Source organism: Tasmannia lanceolata, unplaced genomic scaffold, assembly GCF_043159265.1.
Source record: "Tasmannia lanceolata isolate RefF3 unplaced genomic scaffold, GAP_Taslan_0.1 ptg000018l, whole genome shotgun sequence".
Lineage (NCBI taxonomy): Eukaryota > Viridiplantae > Streptophyta > Magnoliopsida > Canellales > Winteraceae > Tasmannia > Tasmannia lanceolata.
The window spans coordinates 2,613,426-2,625,599 of record NW_027518695.1 but is presented as its reverse complement, the minus strand read 5'-3'; the positions used below and the strand labels follow the sequence as shown (position 1 = coordinate 2,625,599).

Sequence of the window (12,174 nt, the reverse complement as noted above, 5' to 3'; positions counted from 1 at the left end):
GCACACTGCCTTTTTGCGTCCTTATCGCAATCAAATTGAGTGAGACCGTGAGAGAGCATAACTAGGCCAACGCCCCCATTGTTTTAAATTTCGACCGAAACCAAAATTTGCCGAAATTTCATTTTTCACCATTTACCAAATTTTGGACTGAAATTTCAATTAAAAGCCATTATTTATTTTTAAAATAAAGGGTTACAAAATTTCGGAATTTCAAACCAAATTACCAAATTTCGGACGAGTGAGACCGTGAGAGAGCATAACTAGGCCAACGCCCCCATTGTTTTAAATTTCGACCGAAACCAAAATTTGCCGAAATTTCATTTTTCACCATTTACCAAATTTCGGACTGAAATTTCAATTAAAAGCCATTATTTATTTTAAAAATAAAGGGTTACAAAATTTCGGAATTTCAAACCAAATTACCAAATTTCGGACCGAAATTTCGGTTTCGGTGGGGTCCGAAATGGTTACCGAAACCGAAATTTTAAACCATGGATACAACCAGGTTTGATGTCCTCATAAGCATATTTTGATAATGGCACTACTGTAAGCTGGGACTGACACGTCCGAGTCCGAGTCCGAGAACAAAAGCCTTGACCATTGAGCTAGCTAAGAGCCTCAATCCTCATAATGCTTACCTTTTACATTTAATTAGTTGCCTGTCTTCTTCTCTTTTGTTAGCTCTAAACCCTAAAACTAAAACTATTCCAATCAAAACAGGAGACAAATAAGAGAGACCAACAAACTAATCTGAAATAAGACAAATAATCTGCCAATATCAATATAAGAGCCATAAGGTAACTTTCTTCAAATAACTAATGGAGGACTATATCCCCAATACCACAACCAACAATAGTAGTACAAATGAGAAAACACCAGCATATTTTTATTCTTTACGTTTACACGTTCATACTTTTTTAACTCACAAAATCATACTTACTACTGAACTATCAGCCAAACCACCTCAAAAATATTTAATTATTGTACAGGGTTTGTATGCCCTGAATGTCATCCCCATCCAGCTCTACTTTCCTGGTTCCAGGAGGAATAGTAGGGTACATAATAGCATTTTGAACAGAAGAATGCCCAAGTCCAAGCAAATGCCCAATCTCATGTACTGCCACAGATTCTATGTCGAACGTATCACTAGACAGACTAACACCCCACCTCTCTTCTGCATCCAAATGGAACCTTCCTGAAGTGGGTGGAAAAGAATGTGCTAGAATCCCGCTAGGCCCATCAAATGGATATCCATCGCCATGATCTCTGCTAAAGAAGCCGATGGTAATATCGGCAGAGGAATAATCCTGAATCTCCTCGAAGGTGAATTGGCTCACGCTTGACCATCTGTTGAAAGCACTGGAGAAAACAGACGTCATGGTTTGGACGTCAATGACTTGGATTCCAGGGATAAAACCATAGGTGAGATGGGTCTTGAAAGAAGGCCATCTTGGGTAATTGGGAAAGAAGCTATAATGGGAGACAGTGTGTAGGCCGGTTGAATTGTGATGGTGCTTCTTGCCAGAATTCATGGAAGTTCTTCCATAGACAATATCGGAAACTCCGCACCTAGGCATCATCATCTGTTGAACGGTTTGGGAATCGACTACCCCTGTGATGTTGAGATTGTAATTGATTTGGTAAGTTCTAATGGCCATCTCAGTGAGATCATCGAAGGATTCATTTTCAGCATTGTTGCTGTTGGTATAGTGATCGGGAAGATAGCCGAATTTCTCGAGGTATTTCTTAAGCTGGGTAAGACCCTTGACATTATCTCCTTTGTGACATCCCTGTAGCTCCTTGAGGAACTGGAAGGGATGTTCATGTTTCCCTCCCGTTACAAAATGCGAAGAAGAACGAGATTCAACCATCAGAGGGGAGAAGAACAAGAAGAAGAAGAGGAAAATGCTCATGACAAGAGAAAATTGTAATGATGCCATTGTTTCTCTTGCCAGGCCTAGCTAGGCTTTAGACACAAAACTGAGAAAGAGAAGAAGCTCTTAATGTTGCTCAAGTCGTGTATTAGCAATGCGTATTTATAGTAGCTACCCCCTTACAGGCTACATGCATGTCTCTCTCTCTCTCTCTCTCTCTCTCTCCTTCTTTCTCCACTCGTCACGGCTGGCTAATTTTAAACGTTAGGCTTTAACGTATATGTCACGTTTGCCACCATTTGACCTCTCTCTCTCCACACACACACAAATAAACCGTTGGTGGGCCCAACAGAAACAGTTGATGGAATGGTGGGCCCATCTTTGAACAACGTAGGCCCCGCCCATACCACACCTAGGACAATCCAAACCGTCCATTTGATGGGTAACATAAATAGGCGTCCCAAAATATCATTTCTACAGGCTGATCCTAGCCCTCCTATCTAAATAGAAACTACATCTTATGCAACCTCTATAGATTGTAGGGTGGTTGTGATCATCCTATGGAAATGATTTTTGGGGCACAACCTATTTACATTGTGGCCCATCAAATGAATGGTTTGGATCATCCTATGGAGTTGGTCGTAAAGTAACATTAAGGCCCGTCCTCAACATAGGACCATCCAAGCCGTCCATGGTTTGGATAATCCTATGGAGTTGGTCGTACAATAACATTAAGGCCCAATCGTAGGCCCCACCAATATTTTTTCAAATTGAAGCGTGCATTCGATGATCTAAGCCGTCCATTGTTTGGATCATTCTATGGTGTGGTTCGTACAGTAACATTAAGGCCCAATTTAGGCCCCACCCATATATTTTGAAAATGAAGTGTACCGTCCAGACCATAGGATGATCCGAGCCGTCCATTTGATGGGCCATAACGTAAATGGGTTGTGCCCCCAAAATCATTTGCATAGGATGATCACAAGTTCACAACCCTCCAATCTATAGAGGTTTCCATAATAATCAGTTTCTCTTTGTATCTGAGGGCTAGGATCATCATATGGAAACAGTTTTTTGGGACACAACCTATTTAGGATGTGGCCTATCAAATGGACGGCTGGGATCACCCTATGGTCTGGTTGGCGGAAACGACGGCCCTGGGAATTGTTTGATTGAAACGTGAAACGTGCTCTCATTAATATCTCTTGCAAAGTTCATGGCGCCCCTCACGCTGAGTCTTGTGAGAGACACTAATCTTAGTTTTACATTAGTTCACATGATCAGTAGTGTTGTGGTGATCGCAGCTGTTGATCTTGTGGATCATCACTAGATCAATGGTCCCAATTACCCCTTATAAATGGGCCCATAAAATGTGTAACAGGCCTAGAGATGACTCACTTTCTGTATGTATGAATGTGTGTCTGTCCTAGGCGGCCTTGTAATCAATTAATAATTATTTCGAAGTCTTTCCTGAGTCTATGTTGAAAGAGACAGATTTGGGTCTTCCTGACCCATCAATGGGGCTTACGCTGTCGGAATCGTTTGATTGAAAAGGAAAAGCTAAGGCCATGTTTTACCTGCAATGCAAGAATGAAAAGTTTGGAATTTAAAATTATTAATATAATTTCCTACATTTTTTTACGCATGCAATAAAAAAGATTAAATGAAGCAACACTATTCAATTTATTTTTAAAGGGATCTTCAATTTATGATGATATTCCTCTAAAGAAAAGTAATTTCCCTAAAACAAGTTGGGGGCTTCTAGCAAAATGGGAATACGTGAAGTGCCCTTAATTGTGGCACACGCACAAAAAAGAAGGAAGTGACTAATCCTTATTATACTAAAAGTGAGAATCCTATATTTTCCGGCACGTTCTTTCCTGCTAAATTCAACCCAACTTTACAAACTAGACGATAGAAGGCTACGGTGGAAGTGACAAAGCGGAAGTGCCTTTTAGCCTGTGGGAACGTGAAGACTCTATTACAAGGCAGACATTGAGAAGCAATACCTTTTTACTTCTTATTTTTCAATCAAAACTTGAAAAAAGACAGCAAAGTTGTGTCTGGTTGCATTACCATATATACTTCAAAAGTCTGTGAAATGAGGTAAATTTTCCTGGCCACATCACCTTAGAATCTAAGGCCATGTTTGGCGTCCATGATTTTTTTTTTTCCACAGAATATTTGTTTGTCCTACAGAAGGGTGGGAGAAGGAGAGAATTAAGAGTGCATGAGCTAGGACAAAGTGAGAAATGGCTGAAAAACAGGGCAAAGAAAAACTCTACTGAAAATAGAGTTTAATTTTTCATTTTTCAGACACTTAGCACCAACTCCTCACCCCTGCCCTCCCAATTCTCTCACTCTTTCTTAGGGCCGGCAATTTCACCCGGAAAAGCGGGGATCCACCCCGCCCCGCTTTGGGAGGGGATTCCCCGATTTGAGTGGGGAAGGGGAAGGGGATTTAAAAAATTCCCTGGTGCGGGGAAGGGGAGGAGAAGGGGATGGGGTTGGCTCCGCCCCGCCTCGCATTAATGCCATTTTTTTAAGTTTTTTTTTTTTTTGAGAAAACTACTAGAAACCCCTTGGATCAAAACATATCTACAAGATTCTCCCAAAATTTTCATAATTTCCATTAGTAGAATTTTGTCCCTGACATAGCTTTTTATGTTTTCTTTTACCCATAATTCATTGGGCATTGTCCCTCATTATATTAGTATATTACCCTTAGAAATCCATAAAATCTCTCCCTCGAACCATCACTGTAAGGCAACATTAAATTCTTTGAAAATCTCCCTCCCCTAAATAAAGGCAACATCTCTCTGATGAGTGATGAGATTTTATATGGTGTGCGCTCGTATAGTCCATTATTTTTCAAAAAGTAATGTATGGGCTATGCCATAGGATGGTCCAAACCGTCCATTTGATAGGCTACAATTTAAAAGTACTTTGCAGGCCACACCATAGATCATCCAAACCGTCCATTTGATGGGCCACAACGTAAGTAGATTGCGGCCCAAAAATCATTTCCATAGGATGATTGCAACCCTCCGATCTATAGAAGGTACCGTAATATGCAATTCCTCTATAGATCAGAGGGTTGGGATTATCCTATGGAAATGATTTTTGGGCCACAACGTGACCTATTTACGTTGTGGCCCATCAAATGGACAGTTTGGATCATCCTACAATGTGCCCATCAAGTGGAAGGTTTGGATCATCCTATGCCTATGGTAGTATGGTGTGCCCATCAAATGGATGGTTTGGATCTTCCTATGGTGTGGCACGTACAGTACTTTTTAGCAAGTGGGATTGGGAATTAGGGATTTGCTAGGGACTAGTGATCAATTAACTGAATCTGAGAGCAACCACCTTTGTCCCCAGGTTAATAAAATGAATAAGACAAAATCTTAGCCTATGTGGGTTGTGTGGCTACTCTTACATGCAACAGCCAAGCCGCAACATGCCTGAAGTGATTGTCCCTAGCAAATCTTTAGTTTTAAACCTAACATTTAACAAAGTAAAATGAGAAAGTAAAGTGATTGTCCCCAAAGGATGCGGGGCGGGGAAGGGGAGGGGATGGGGATTAGATATTCCCCGTGGGGAGGGGAGGGGGACTCCCCACCATCCCCGCAGTGGGGAGGGGAAGGGGAGGGGGAAAATTCCCCGCAGAGGGGAAGGATTCGGGGACCCCAACATCCGGCCCCGACCCGCCCCGTTGCCAGCCCTACTCTTTCTATCTATTTCTCACCACTTGGGAAACTAATATTCCCTGAAAAATAAAATTCATGGTTGCCAAACATGGCATTAAAATCCATGAAATGTGGAGAAATTTGAGAGAGAGAGAGAGAGATGAATCTGCTATATAAGAATTCGAGTTGAGCGAAAGCTGGAATCTAGAATGAAAAGACAAAATCCTTAGTTTTTAGACATCGGATAGATAAGATTCCAGTGGTTAACAAAAGGGGAAGGTGGAGTTCTTGGGTTTTAAACAAGAAAGACATGGAATGGGCATATGGGCTGTGGGGGAGGGAGAGGAGAGGAGAGGTTCTATCACATGCATTTGTAGGGGTTATGGCTTTAGTCGGTTTAAAACCAACACGGGGTGGTAACACTCTTTATTTATCAAAAACTGTTGGGAAAATTCAAAAAAAATGTGCTTTTTATCTGAAATTCTCAAAAAAGGGTGGAGTTGGCTAATTTCTCAAAAAGGGTTCAAACGCATCCCAAGGAGTGTTTGAGGGCAAAAATGCCCTTGTGTTGGTTTTCCCTCCAAGAAAGTAAGCAACGGATCCCAATGCATTTCACCTAACATTTTTACCTTCTTCTTCCCCACGCCAAAATGAAACTCCATTCTCTGTTGTAAAAATCCATTGAAAATCCATTCCAGAGAGGTGAAACTCCCCTCTCCTAAAATCTAGATTTTATTAGATCTCTTTATTTTTTTTTGGCTATCAAAGCTAAGCTTATCAGGTAGGTCCATTGTGATACATTTTGCATAGGTTTAACATATTCCTTACAATGCTATGGTGTATTGCCATCATCTTGTTCATTTGTTAGGGATTTGTTATGGTTTTGTTAGGCATTTGTTATTGTCATCATGGGGAAGAGGAACGTAAAAAGAAATCGCAAAAAAACCAGTCGACCTTTCCACCATCCTGTCAGACAGGTTTAAAACATATGAAAAGGTCGACCTGCAGGTTAACCGATTTTTTGCAATTTTTATTTTTAAAACCAAACGTCGTTTGCGGAAACCACTCCCCATAAAGACCCCTTCCACACCTCCCCCCCATTACAACCGTGCGCTTCCTCCCCAAACCCTAAATCCCTTCACTCCCTTGCCTCCACCATAACATCTGAGGGTTTAAGTTAATATTTTACAACTGTACATAAATTCATGACAACTTTCACGCCCAATGAAATACTATTAGATTGTGTAAAGCAATATTTAAACCTTAGAACCACTATTTATACCTTGGATCCACTATTTATACCTTGCACCACTACCTAATAGTAAATAGTGGTTCCTAGGTATAATTAGTTGTTCCTAGGTAATTGAAACCCTATAAATATAGCCATTCTCACTTTTTATAGTGGTTTTGACTGCATAACTTCTTGTAATCACAATTTAAACTCTCCGAACAAGAATTAGGCCATCTAAACTATGAACCACCATAAAATCTGATTGTTTAGACACCTATTTAACCCATTGTTCATAAATTCATTATAACATTGACATCCAATGAAGTATTATTAGATTGTGTGAAACAATATTTCTACTCTGGAACCACTATTTTTACCTCATAACCACTACATAATGGTAAATAGTGGTTCCTAGGTATAATTAGTGGTTCTTAGGAACCACTACATAATTCATTGCAAGATTAACACCCAATGAAGTATTATTAGATTGTGTGAAGCAATATTTCTACTCTGGAACCACTATTTATACCTTGGAACCACTACATAATGCTAAATAGTGGTTCCTATGTATAATTAGTGGTTCTTAGGAACCACTACATAATTCATTGCAAGATTGACACCCAATGAAGTACTATTAGATTTTGTGAAGCAATATTTCTACTATGGAACCACTATTTATACTTCGGAACCACTACATAGTGGTAAATAGTGGTTCCTATGTATAATGAGTGATTCTGAGTGTTTAAAACCCTATAAATACAGTCATTCTCCCTTTTTATAGTGGTTTTGATTGCATAACTTTTCAATCTCACAATTTAAACTCTCGGAACAAGTATTAGGCCATCTAAATTAGAACCACCATAAGATCTGACTGTTTAGATAAATATTTAACCCATTGTTTATTCATTGCAACTTTGGCACCCTATGAAATACTATTAGATTGTGTGAAGCAATATTCTACTCTGGAACCACTATTTATACCTTGGAATCACTACTTATACCTCGGAACCACTACATAGTGGTAAATAGTGGTTCCTAGGTATAATTGGTGCTTCTGAGTGTTTAAATATTGCTTCCCAGATATCAATAGTGGTTCCAAGAACAAAATATTGCTTCTACACATTTAAATAGTGATTGCAATTGTATAGACATGATTTTCATCAAAGTCTACTTTAAATAGAAACATAGAGGGCAATAAAGGGATAGAGAGATTATGACAATACACCGTATCACTGTAAAGAGAATGATGACAATAACAAATGCCTAACAAAACCATAACAAATCCCTAACAAATACACAAGATGATGACAATACACCATAGCATTGTAAGGAACATGTTAAAACTATGCAAATGTATTACAATGGACTTAGAAGAGAAGCTTACGTTTCATAGCCAAAGAAAAATAAAGAGATCTTATAAAATCTTGATTTTAGGAAAGGAGACTTTCACCTCTCTGCAATGGAATCTGAATGGATTTTTACAACATTTTGTAGATAATGGAGTTTCATTTTCACATTCAATATTGGCATGTTTCTCGAATGAAAACTGAATCCTAGGACTTCCATCATGGCAAGGGTGCCTTTTCGACACAAACCATCATTGCGCTCACTCGTTGGCAATATTTGTTCGTAACTACATATAGTTGCTATCTTGATTGAGTCAGCTTGTTTAGGTTGTTCAATATTTTTATCGATATAAGACTTGCCTCTTAGCTCCTTTGGATTTGGGATAGATAAAACTGAATTATGATGGCGGCAAGAATGAGATCGACAAAATAGTTTATAAAATGCTCAGTTTTTGTATTGTAATTTCAAATGATATTAGTGAGGAGGTATTTGCATTTGCTGACAAAACAGCTAATGGTAATATGAACGAAGTTGCGGCATGGAATTAAGTCCAAGTGGGTGTTCCTCATTTGATGACTTGGCCTGAAAAGTGAAAACAATGCCTTCAATGTAATTAGATGGTTGCTTTTATACAATGTATGTAGTTTAGTTTCTTCTTCAGATTTTACTTAACAACTAGTCTTCTACTAAATGAGAAAGGTATTTTCTAAATAGCATATGACTAGAAACTGTTCCCAGACCATATTGATATACCAACAGAGTACTTCATTCCAATAAAACCAAAGATTGCACGGCACGTGAATGAGAGCAGAGACACACAAATGAATAGCAAGGGAAGCAAATATCCCAAAACAGGAAATAATAAGTCCAGAAATGAAAGAAAGCAAGGTAAGCAAATAATGCATTTTCCCAGAAAATGGCGAAATTAATGCAAAAGCCTCAATAGCATGCCTTTCCCATGGGACGGAAGCTAGAAGAGGACAATATAATTAGGAAAAATGAAAATAAAACTTGAGCTTGGACAAGATAAATGTGTTGAATTCTGTTAACTTACAAACTTTTCCAAAAGCTTAAGCTGTTGGAGAAAGGCGTTATTTATCTTTTATACTTTAATACTCCCTCGCACGTGTGGCTCACTTAGCAAACACATGGCACGTGTGGTCACACTTTGGGCTGACCATTGCATGTGGATTTTTGCAATCCGAGAGGTTTGAACTCGAGCCCTTTGGCTCTGAGACCATGTTAACTTTCCAACTTCTCGAAAAGCTTAAGCTGTTGGAGAAAGGCATTGTTTTTCTTTTAAACTTTAACAAATTCCAAAGCTGGCTAGGTAGCAGTACAGTTATTAGCAACATTGGCCAGCTTGTCACTTACATGTATGATAAGACAGGATGTTGCACTGCAGATTTGACCATTTGTCAAAAAGCAACCGAAAAGAGTCCATTCAGCAGCTGTTTGGAGTGACAGACAAACTGAATAAATACAGATACCCAGATCCACTCTAAACTCTTGCTTAAAATACTAAAAAAAAAAAAACAATCTGGTAAGAAAAATGCTGATTCTACTTGGCTCCAACATCTTGTACAAAGTTGAACCACAGTAATAGAGAAATACTTATCTAAATTAGACCTGTCTGATTGTGAGAAACTAACCTTTGTCAAGGTCCATGTCCTCAAATACAACAATTGAACTTTTTCCACCAAGCTCCAAAGAACAAGGTCCATATTAAAAAAAAAGGTATACAATTTAAATGTTATCATCTCATACACTAGCATTAACAAAGTGATGCAAGAGACATTTTGCATTATCCATTCAATCCAAAAGTGAAACTCTTTGATTATCATACAATTAGAAGAACAAAAAACCTAAGAACCAGTATAAGCTAAGAGCGTAGAGGAAATGGCAGATAAATGTTAAGCCAACACACTAAGTAGAAGAAAAATTGATAATTATTTAAAGTACCTTGACCATTTGAGCCGCAGTAGACATGATCGTGCTACCAGTTGCAGTACTGCCGGTAAATGCAATCTAGCAGGGCCGATAAATTGGTAATCAAGCATTCAAAGAAAAGGCACTGTATGATCAAAGTAGCAATTACAAGATCACAGTTATAAAATTAAGAATGCAAAAAAGACTGAACTAAACAACTAAACCTTGTCCACATGAGGATGAGATGCCAGAGGAGCACCAGCTTCCGGACCTAATCCAGTCACAATGTTTAAGATGCCAGGTGGAAGTCCTACTTCTCTACACACTTCAGCCAACTCCAAACAAATCTTGAAGATGAAAATCTAATCAGAAATAATAGGAAAAGTTAACCAAAGCTTACACGGATGCCAACTCAGAGGGCTTTAGTATAGCTGCACACCCAGCAGCCAGGGCTGGAGCAACCTTCCACGCAGCCATCAAAAGAGGGTAGTTCCTTAAACAAGAAAAATGATAGTTAAATTTTATTGAGTCCTGATATCATGGTTCAAGGGAATCCATACAAACCACATATGCAACTTGTAACATGGATTTCCCCCTTTTTTTTTTATGTAATTGGTATAGGGGCATCTGGTCCTTGATATAAACATGGTCAACCTATAGACCAGCTAATCAGATTTATCATGATTAAAGGTGTGGCTATGGTCATGATAAAGTTGGTTAGTAAACTGAAAGTGGTCGTTATGACTTGTGAGTAGTGACTGTTAAGAGAGCACCGACTCTCTCTCTCTTTCTAGATTTCTCTCTAGATTTCTAGAATCCTCTCTCTAGAATTCTCTTCTTCTTTTTAGCCAATCCTCTTTCTAGAGTTTTCTCCACTCTTCCTTTTTCCTTCTTTTAAAACATTGTTCTAGATGTTTCTTTCTAGAAATATCTAATGCTAGAAGAGTGTAGCCACCATTCTAGAATAATGGGGAAGCATCTCTAGCAAGTATAAAAAGGAGGCATCCCCTTCCATTTGGGCATGTAAAGTTCAAAGCTTCTCCTCAGAGTGTGCAAAGGAGTAATTGAGTGTGTGTGATGAGAGCAAAGTGATTGTGGGTGAGAAACTCTTGAGTGCATTGAGTGTATACAAGTTGTGTACTTTTGAGCTTTTATATTGAACAAAAGTTGTTCTTCCACCGCTCAAATTTCAACAGTGACCCCCTACTCAGTCATTTTCCCCCCCTCAAATCATCACCTTCCTAGAAATGAAATCCCCTACATCTTTAAGATATTATTTCATAAGCAATTACATATTTCAAGTAGCAAGTAAAGAATGAAGTCCTCATTTCAACATCGCTTTTGAATGTCTTCATTACTCGGATAAACAATTATATCCTAATTAAGGCCAAAACTTCAAATTAAAGAATAAAGGTTAATGCAATCCAAATCGATGCATCTTATGGCAGGATTCACACTTCCATGAAATCTACTAGAACTTCAAATTAACAAAACAAGGTTAGTGCAATCCAAATCGATGCATCAATATCATAATTAATTAAGAGAGGTAGAAAATTAGTCGAATGCTGTGAATTCAACTAGAAATCGAGTAGAAGAAAAACCTTTGAAGCTATGGCGTGCAAATATTTTGCACGAAGAGCTCCAGGCGCACGTGCCCAGTCTCCTCCTTTGTTCGCTTTTCGAGCAGAAGAAAAAATCAAGTAGAAGAAAAAACCAATTAGAAGGAAGTCAAAAATGTTTGAGCGCGGAAGTGATTTTTACAACCCCTTAGTCCCTGTTGTTTGGGGTGTAGATGAAGATGCCTATATAAGAATAGTGGAAGAGGATTAGATGAAGATGCCTAAATTAAGTTTGGTTGCTAGTTAAAAAAAAAATTCCATTTGATTTTTGTGGAATAGTAAGTCAAAATAAGTCAAGAGGGAGGAGACAAGAATTTTGATATAAGTCAAGAGAGAGGAGACAAGAAGTTTGATTTGTTTAGAATTTAGCCTAATATAGGAAGAGAGGAGAGAGAGCACAATTCCCTATAAAATTCCATGTTTTATTTAAAAGTCAAGAGAAGGAGACAAGCATTTATTACATGTGAGACTTCCAAGGAAAAGTG

At 38.6% G+C, this 12,174-nt stretch overlaps 1 pseudogene; it reads right to left on the bottom strand.

Annotated features, from left to right (window-relative positions):
• Nucleotides 1-756: 756 nt before the first annotated feature.
• LOC143851343 (metalloendoproteinase 2-MMP pseudogene) lies at nucleotides 757-1,994 on the bottom strand (annotated as a pseudogene).
• Between the last annotated feature and the right edge of the window lie 10,180 nt (nucleotides 1,995-12,174).